The sequence below is a fragment of the Piliocolobus tephrosceles genome, unplaced genomic scaffold (genome assembly GCF_002776525.5).
Source record: "Piliocolobus tephrosceles isolate RC106 unplaced genomic scaffold, ASM277652v3 unscaffolded_29934, whole genome shotgun sequence".
Classification (NCBI taxonomy): Eukaryota; Metazoa; Chordata; class Mammalia; order Primates; family Cercopithecidae; genus Piliocolobus; species Piliocolobus tephrosceles.
The window spans coordinates 1-9512 of record NW_022313125.1 but is presented as its reverse complement, the minus strand read 5'-3'; positions in this window follow the sequence as shown (position 1 = coordinate 9512).

Sequence of the window (9512 nt, the reverse complement as noted above, 5' to 3'; positions counted from 1 at the left end):
GTGTGCTGGGCAGCAGGTGCCCCCCGCTGTGACTGGGGCAGCATGCCTGCCTGTTTTTGGGGCCACAGGTAGTCATCTTTAGGGCAACTCTATTTTGATATAATTTCCTGTTTACAGAGAAGTTGCAGGAGGATTACTAGGCACTCCCTGTCTATTACCTGGATTTATTAGATTGGATCGTTGGACCTTGTTTCCTTTATCATTCTCCCCATGTGTAGATGCATTTTTTTCCCAGACCAGTTTGAAAGTTGAAGACATTGTGCCCCTTTACCCTAAATAATTCAGTGTGGGTTTATCAAGAATAAGGATGTTCTTGTTCACACCACAGGACAGTGATTGGGAAAGTTCCCAGTGACAGTGCTGTTTCTGTCTTTGAAGCTAGCATCCCTCCAATTGCCCTTGCTCACAGAGTACCTGCCGTAGGTAAATACTGACATGGCAGCTGTACCATACAGGTGGGAAGGTACCTGCCCATCTCTGCACACACACGCCTGCAGCGGTTCCCCAGCACCCATGCTAGGCTGCCTCGGGGGCAGCAGGCCCAGCAGTTGCCTAAAGGGAGAGCAGGTCTAGGGCTCGTGGATCACTTCTCTTGAGCATCTGAGCTGCAGAGGATGGGGGCCGTGCTTTCCTTCACGTAGCTCCTGCCAGTCCCTGCTGCCTTCAGGAGGAAGGCCACCTTCTGAACAAAACAGCTGCTCAGTTACAGTTTCAGACACCTTCTCTTTCTGCTTTCCTCTCCTCCATTGCCTGTCAGTCTATGGAAAATGATTCTTCTTGTTTCTTTTTCTTTTTTCTTTTCTTTTTTTTTTCAAGACAGGGTGTTGGTCTGTCACCCAGGCCGGAGTGCAGTGGCATGATCATAGCTCTCTGCAGCCTGGAACTCCTGGGCTCAAGCAATCCTCCTTCCTCAGTCTCCTGAGTAGCTGGGACTGCAGGTGTGCACCCCTGTGCCTGGCCAATTTTTCTTTTATTATTAGTAGAGATGGGGTCTCGCTGTGTTGCCCAGGCTGGCCTCGAACTCCTAGTCTCAGTGATTCTCCTGCCTCAGCTTCCCAAAGTGTTGGAATTACAGAGGTGAGCCACCACACCCAGTCGAAAATGATTCTTCCAGGATGGATTTTTTTGTGTGCTTACTCCTGAAAATAAAATGGAATTAAATTGGTGTAATCTATTTTGGAAATAAATGGGAAAAAAGAGGTCGAAATGATTCTTCCAGGATGGATTTTTTTGTGTGCTTACTCCTGAAAATAAAATGGAATTAAATTGGTGTAATCTATTTTGGAAATAAATGGGAAAAAAGAGGTATCCTACCATTTCTGACGTAGGACAAAAAGGCATTTTCTTTTGGCTACTTAAAAGACTGAAACTAGAAATAGGGAAGTGTCTGATGCGTATTCCATAATTCCTTATGCGTAGCCTGCATAGTTCAAGGGGAACCACGGGAAGGAAATCTGGGCATTCTGCGCGTGATGAGACAGGAGTAGAGGGATGCATTTTTCTCTGTGTGAAGTGGGTGACTCACTGCGTTGAGCTCAATTCTCTGTGACTTAACTAAGTGCTCAGTCTTTGCCTTAAACCTGCTTAGATGGGATCAGGACCCTGTACTGTTCAGTCATTACCTACCTCTTTTTTGTTTTTGGAGACAGAGTCTTACTCTGTTGCCCAGGCTGGAGTACAGTGGCACCATCTCGGCTCACTGCAGCCTCTGCCTCCCGGGTTCAAGCAGTTCTCCTGCCTTAGCCTCCCGAGTAGCTGGGACTACGGGCATGTGTTACCACGCCTGGCTAATTTTTGTATTTTTAGTAGAGATGAAGTTTCACCATGTTGGCAGTCAGGTTTCGAACTCCTGACCTCAGGTGATCTGCCTGTCTTGGCCTCTCAAAGTGCTGGGATTACCGGCATGAGCCACTGCGCCCAGACCAGTCATTACTGACCTCTTAAGAGTCATTCTTGTGGCCGGGCGAGGTGGCTAACGTCTGTAATCCCAGCACTTTGGGAGGCCAAGGTCAGGAGTTCAAGACCAGACTGGCCAAGATGGTGAAACCCCATCTCTACTAAAAATACAAAAATTAGCTGGGCGTGGTGGCGGGTGCCTGTAATCCCAGCTACCTGGGAGGCTGAGGCAGATAATTGCTTGAACCTGGGAGGTGGAGGTTGCAGTGAGCTGAGATTGCTGCCACTGCACTCCAGCCTGGGCGACAGAGTGAGACTCTGTCTCAAAAAAAAAGAAAAGGGTGATTCTTGTGTCCCAGCATATCTGAAATTCAAGAGTCATGAGTTCTGCAGGGCCTGGGGCTGGGCCTGAGAGAAGGCGGGTGGGTCATAAAGGAGGGTGAAGATGCGAATGGCCTCTGCAGGCCCTGATCTCCCAGTCTGGATAAGAAAGCCTCCATTCTGCTGCTGCGCAGTGAGCTCAGGTGAGTTACCTGATGGTTTCGCCTTTGTCAAGTAGGGTGGAATTGGCTGCCTGCCAGTTTAAAGGGGCCGGCTGGGAATAAAATTTGAATATAGAATTGGGCAGGCATGCTTTGAAAATATAGAGTATGGCCGGGCGCTCTGGCTCACGCCTGTAATCCCAGCACTTTGGGAGGCTGAGGCAGGCGGATCACGAGGTCAGGAGATCGAGATCATCCTGGCTAACACGGTGAAACCCCATCTCTACTAAAAAATACAAAAAATTAGCCGAGCATGGTGGTGGGCGCCTGTAGTCCCAGCTACTCGGGAGGCTGAGGCAGGAGAATGGCATGAACGTAGGAGGCGGAGCTTGCAGTGAGCCGAGATCGCGCCACTGTACTCCAGCCTGGGTGGCAGAGTGAGACTCCGTCTAAAAAAAAAAAAGTACAGAATACAAGTGCCGTTTACGTACTGCTGCTTCCCCGCCCCAGGCAGAGGCTACTGCTCACCACTAGTGTAGGAGGACCAGTGACAGAGGTGTCAGAAGCTTCCCTGGCAGGACCTGCTCATCCTCCTGGACCTTGTAGTTTTGTGTAATCCGCAAGGCAAGGCAGACAGATCCAGCAAACATCAGCTTGAAAGTACCAGGGACAAGCAGAGGGAGTAGAGGTCACGGGCTCTGTTCTCAGAGTTCACAGTTCACTTTGGAAGTCAAGGTGAATACTAAAAGAGCAACGTGGGCACCAGGGAGGCAGGGAATCAGACACGCAGCACGCGTGGGCATTCTGCTGCGCAAAAGGCAGGGGCTGTTCCCTCCCTCCTGGACCTTCCTCCCATGCTCCAGGCACGCCCTGCGTCAGGGCTGTGGGACAGACTCCCCCTCTCTGAAACACTCTTTCCTGCAATATTGCATGCGAACTCCCTCAACCCTTCATGCCTTTGCTCAGATGTTACCTCCTCCGGGAATCCTCATGCCTCCCAGTGTAAAATGTCAGTGTGTCTCCTTCCCTCAGTGCTCCGGATTCCCTGTACTCTGCTTTACTCTTCATATTTCCGGAGCACTGACCCCTCTAGCATGCTGTGTTGCTCACTCATGCTTACTGAGAGGTGGCAGGGCCCGGGCTCTGGAGTCAGGCTGCCTGGGGTTGATTTGTGGCTTCACCACTTGCTACTCATATGGCTTTGGTTGGATTATTTAACCCCTTTGGCCTTAGTTTCCTCATTTGTATGAACAATACCTAACTCAGAAGTTTTGTGAGGATCAAGTGAATTTATATTTATAAAATTCATAGCATAACACCTGCCTTGGAGTCAGAGCTGTATTATGTAAGTGTTTAATAAATACAGCTTTTATTGTCCGTCTTCTTCCACAAAAATAGAAGCTTCATGAAGTCAGAAACCCTATTTGTTTTGTTCTCTGACAGATCCCTAAGCATTTAGAGCGGGACGTGGGGCAGAGCGACCCATCTTTGTTCACTGAACAAGTGACTGGGTGGGGAGTTGGGGGGGTGGTCTGGGAAGGCGTCAGGGAGCGGTGGGGTATGGGTCAGTGCTGTGGACGGCGCAGGCCACTGGGTCCCTGTTCCAGCTCTGCATTGGTGACTGCGTAATCTTGGACCACTGTCTTCATCTCTCGGAGTCTCCGGGGAGGCCCTCCTCGCAGAGGCGTACGCAGGATTAGGTGAAACACTGTACAGTATGTGCCAAGTGCAGTCTTGGCCTGGCTGGCAACAGATGGTTGGGGAATGTTAGTTCCTTTTCCTTCCTCAGCACCCCTGGAATAAGTGAGTCGGAAACTGGCTCTCGGGGCAGTGGAGGAAGTGGGTTCAAGGGAGGGACCCGGGAAATCCTGAGTCTAGGTGTTGAGCGGGGGCAGAAACAAGATGTTGGATAGATGGAACTTGCCTGGCAGGAGTGGCTTCTAAGAATAGCTGTTGATTGTTGAACTTTGATGCTAAGGTGAGGGTTTGGATTTTTGGAGGATAGCTTTATTTTGGTATAGTTTCAGAAAAGTTTGAGAATAGTACATGAGTTCCTATTTACCCTTCACCTAGAGTCACCAGTGGTTTGCGTTTTGCCCCATTTGCTTTTTCATATTTTTTTCTTCTCTTTGAATTTTTTTTTTCCCAGAACAATTTGTAAATTAGTGAAAATGTCCCCCTTAACTCCTGAATCCTTCAGTGTCTGTTTCCTGGGAACAAGAATATTCTCCCGGAGTCTGATAGGGCACCCTAGCGTAGGGTGCTTCCACAGAAAGTGGCACAGTGTGAAGGTGTCCAGAGAGGATGAAGGTGTGGCGGGCGGTGTGGAACAGTATCCACTGAAGGGTGGGGTGGTGAGGACAAGGCAGTGACGGGGGACAGAGAAGAGACGTGGACCAAGAGACCTGGAGTGGGACAAGCAGCGCTGTCTTCTGGGGAGGAAAGCTGTGTGGAGACTGTGAGGAGGCAGGTTTAGCTTCAGCCTCATACTTGGGAGCACAGAGTCAGAGTTTGGAGGTGCAGCTGAGTCTGAAGGACGCTGCCGGCCTCCATCCTCGGGGTGCACAAGGTTCTGTCATGAGGATAATAGGTAGAGATGAGCGTGCCATAGTCCCGTGTGGACTTAGGAGTCACTAGTGACAACAGCAGGTGGAATTAAGACCCTTGGTTGTTAAAGAGTGGGAAGGATGGTGGGAAGCCAAGGGCCAAAGCCAGTCTAGGGGGGTGCAGGAAGGGTCCCAGGGAAACGGGGAGGGGTGAAGACCCAAGGAGGTTGAAGGGAAGGTGGTGCAGCAATGTAAGAAGAGACAGAATTGGCCACATGCGGTGGCTCACAGCTGTAATGCCAGCGCTTCGGGAGGCCAAGACAGGAGACACCAACCTGGGCAACAAAGTGAGACCCCTTCTCTAAAAAAGAAAAAACAAGAGAGAGAATGAGAGAGACTTACTGAGCTAGAAGAGACCCATGGGGCCCAGAGGCATTCCCAGGCTGCAGCCTCAGCCCAAGGCTCTCTGGGTCTGAGGTACTTTTTGGACTCTGTCCTTTCCAGATCAAGATCCGAGCTCACAAGCTTTAAGGGATACTCTATGACTGATGCCACCCAGGGTGCTAAACCCAGTCAGACTGTTGAAGGATTTAAAATGCACTTCCCCGCTGCCTAAGTGTTTTTGTAGAACAAATACCTCAGGGAGAATGTATTAAAGAAAACTTTTTAATTTAATTTAATTTTATTTTTTGAGACGAAGTCTCATTCTATCGCCCAGGCTGGAGTGCAGTGGTGCGATCTTGGCTCACAGCAATTTCTGCCTCCCGAGTTCAAGCGATTCTCCTGCCTCAGCCTCCCAAGTAGCTGGGATTACAGGCACCTGACACCGCGCCTGCCTAATTTTTGTATTTTTAGTAGAGACAGGGTTTCACCGTCTTGGCCAGGCTGGTCTTGAACTCCTTTCCTCTTGATCCACCCACCTCTCCCAAAGTGCTGGGATTACAGGCATGAGCCACCACGCCTGGCCAAGAAAACGTTTTCTATTTCAGCTTATGCTAAGTTTTAAAAATGGCGTTTTCCCCCATTTTTGAAAAGATAACGTGTTACATGTGTGGTTCCTCCAGTGCCCGGCTGTGGGAAAGCCTGGATTCCCTTTGGAGCATAGACTTCAGGAGTGCAGCCACTGCGGGACTGCGCTGTTTCCACAAGTGCCATCACCACCTTTCGTGTGCTGAATGCTGGGAATTCAGTAGTGAGCCGTGGACTACCAGAGCCAGCTCATACCCTACCAGAGCCAGCCCATACCCTGTTGTTACTTTTTTTTTATTTTTTGAGACAAGGTCTTGCTCTGTTGCCCAGGCTGGAGCACAGTGGTGCAGTCTCGGCTCACTGCAACCTCGACCTCCAAGGCTCAAGCGATTCTCTTACCTCAGCCTCTTAAGTAGCTGGGACTACAGGCAAGCACCACTACTCACTGCTAATTTTGTTAATTTTTTGTAGAGGCAAGGTCTTGCTATGTTACCAAGGCTGGTCTCCAACTCCTGGGCTCAAGCGATCCTTGTACCTCAGCAGGCGTGGGCCACCTCACCTGTCTCTTAAGGAATTTTGCAAGTGGGTTGTTAACTGCCGCCATTATAATTAAATGAATTATAATAAAGACAAAGGTAATAAATACTCAAAACTCATCACTTCCTCGTGACCTTAGCATCACCTGTGCCATTCCATCTGCTGTGTCTAGTGGAGGCACCATGTAGTGATGTGCCGTACGCGTCTCTTCGTGTCTGTGCTCAGATATGTCACGTTGGGGTCTGGACATTAGCCTCGGTGGGAGCATTTACACCATGGACACTCACAAACATGACACATTAGTAAGGCTGGGTTTATTGTTTTGTTCGTTGTCTAAGAAAGTAATGAAGAAAATGTTAACATTGCAGTTTAAACCTACAGTGTTTTGTGTCTATAGCCATTATATTGTGAATAGTACAAGAAAATTGAGTAAATATTCTTCTGGTATTTGAAACTAGTGTCCAGTGCAGCAGAGAAGTTGCTTATATCATGATTGATCTTTATCTTCTTTCTTTCAGTTTTGTTTTATTCCTTAAAGTACAGTAAATGGCCACAGATGTAACAGTTGGACCAAATTAAAAAAAAATCTAGAAAAGCCTTCTGGAAGAATCAGTTGGCTCTGTGGAATTAACAATGAAGAGTATTATAGATTTTATTCGTATGTGCTTTATTACTGTATATAATTGTGTATTTTATGATATATATTTATTACTATATTATATATTTTATTACCATTGTGTGTGGCATATCTTTTATATCATTAAAATTGAAAATAAATGTGTGTCCATATAAATACATGCACATGTTTTTGGAGACCAGTCTGTTAAGCATTTACTAGCACAGTACCGCAGTGTGTGAAATAAATACTGCCCTCCTGCAGTCCACAGTGTCTGGGGGGACCGATAGACAGATGATCACAGACGCCTCCAAGTGTGCAGGGCACTGATGGGGGCCAGGGCAGGTCCAGCCAAAGTGCAGGACCTGGCACTTAGTCAGAGGTGAGGGTAGAGTTGAGCAGGAACCGAGGGTAACTGGCCGGCACAGCCGCATCTGGGCGAGGCTGAGGCAGTGGAGCAGACGGGCAGATGGTTTGCCGCTGCCGAGTGATAAGGCGGAAACCATGGCGCTCTGGAGAAAGTGGGTGTGGCCGGAGTGCACAGCTGCTCGTTGGAGGTTGCATGAAGGGCACGTTGACAGCCTGAGGATTCTGCCGTCAGGCGGGTTGTCCCCTCCGTTGCCACAGATACTTTTAGGCTTCAGAAAAGGGGTGTTAAAGTAATAATTGTTGTGAAGTAAATACTTAAGTTCAGCAAATACAGACTGTCCAATTCTTGTGTTCAAGACTCTGCTGATGGTTTTCCGGGAGCCGAAAGGTGTCCTTGCCCACTAGGAATGTATTCCATGGTAGGGAACCAGACGTGTGTGCAGTCTGCTGTGATAGCAGGCAGACTTGAACAAAATGCTATGGAGGAGGCCATTAATTCTGATTGCGGAATGGGGAAGGCAGGAAAGTAGTTCGCAGCAATTTCCTTTTGGAAGCTCAGAAGAATATCCCACCTTTCACCAAAGGTCCTTACCATCTTTATTTCCCAGTTTATCTCCATTCCCCTGCCCTGAGCTGCTGCTGTTTCCTGAATGCTAATTCTGCCTCTAGCCAGACTGCTAGAGAGGACCACATCCCATGCTTCCTCCTGTTCCTCAAGAACTCGTATTAGGCACTTTCAGAAAGACTTGCTGGGGGCCAGGTGCAGTGGTTCACCCCTGTAATCCTAACCCTTTGGGAGGCCAAGGTGGGAGAATCACTGGAGCCCAGCAGTTCCAGACCAGTCTGGGCAATATTGCGAGACCCCATCTCTATACAAAATTAAAATATTAGTTGGGTGTGGTGGCATGGGTGCCGGGCGTGGTGGTGGGTGCCTGTAGTCCCAGCTACTCGGGAGACTAAGGGAGGAGAATGGCGTGAACCCGGGAGGCGGAGCTTGCAATGAGCTGAGATTGCGCCACTGCACTCCAGCCTGGGCGACAAAGCGAGACTTCGTCTCAAAAAAAAAAAAAAAAAAAAAAAGAGTGCTGCATGGCTCAAAGCCGGAGCAAATAAGATGGCCAACAGAACATTAGTATGTAAGTTAAATGTTTTATTTCTTTGTAATCTTAGCTGAACAATATAGGCAGAGGTGGATTGCCAAAATGTGTTGTGGGGATCAGGATAGAAGACAGTGTAAGTTTTTCATTCTGGTAACTTGTCCACATAACCCAAATTCACTTCTTGTTGTTAAATTCCATGTCTTATACTAGAGTAAATAAAGCTGAAAATCTAATTAGATAACACAAGGGAGTTAAGGTTACAGTGGGAAACAGCACTGCCCCATTTTCTTGGCTTTTGCTTAAATATAACCTCAACGCACTTGTATCTAGCCTCCAGCTATTCCCAGAAGCCTGGAAGCAATCACTGTGCTCAGCAGTCATCAGTTTATGGCTGGTTTTTTATTTTAAATCAGTGGCATGGTGGATAGAATACATGTATATATAGAGTTTGTTTGTTTTGAGACGGAGTCTCACTCCGTCACCCAGGCTGGAGTGCACTGGCGCGATCTCGGCTCACTGCAGGCTTTAAAGAGCTTTTGTGACTTAGGCTCTGCTTTCAAAGGATTTTAAGTTTCCAAAAGCTAGAACAGTCACCAGACATAAGTTCTGCGTATTAAAGGTTTTGAGAGTGTTACAGACTACTTAGCTCTAGAGACTTCTTTTTTTTTGAGATGGAGTCTTGCGCAGTCGCCCAGGCTGGAGTGCAGTGGCACGATCTCGGCTCACTGCAAGCTCCGCCTCCCGGGTTCCCACCATTCTCCTGCCTCAGCCTCCTGAGTAGCTGGGACTACAGGTGCCTGCCACCATGCCCAGGTAATTTTTTTTTGTATTTTTAGTAGAGATAGGGTTTCATTGTGTTAGCCAAGATGATCTCCATCTCCTGGGTGAATCTTCAGTCTTTTCTGTTGTAGTAATTAAATAGGAGGAGGAGCTCAGGGAACTTGTCTTTTATTTATTTATCTTAAACATTTTTTAATTTAATTTTTTTTGAGACAGC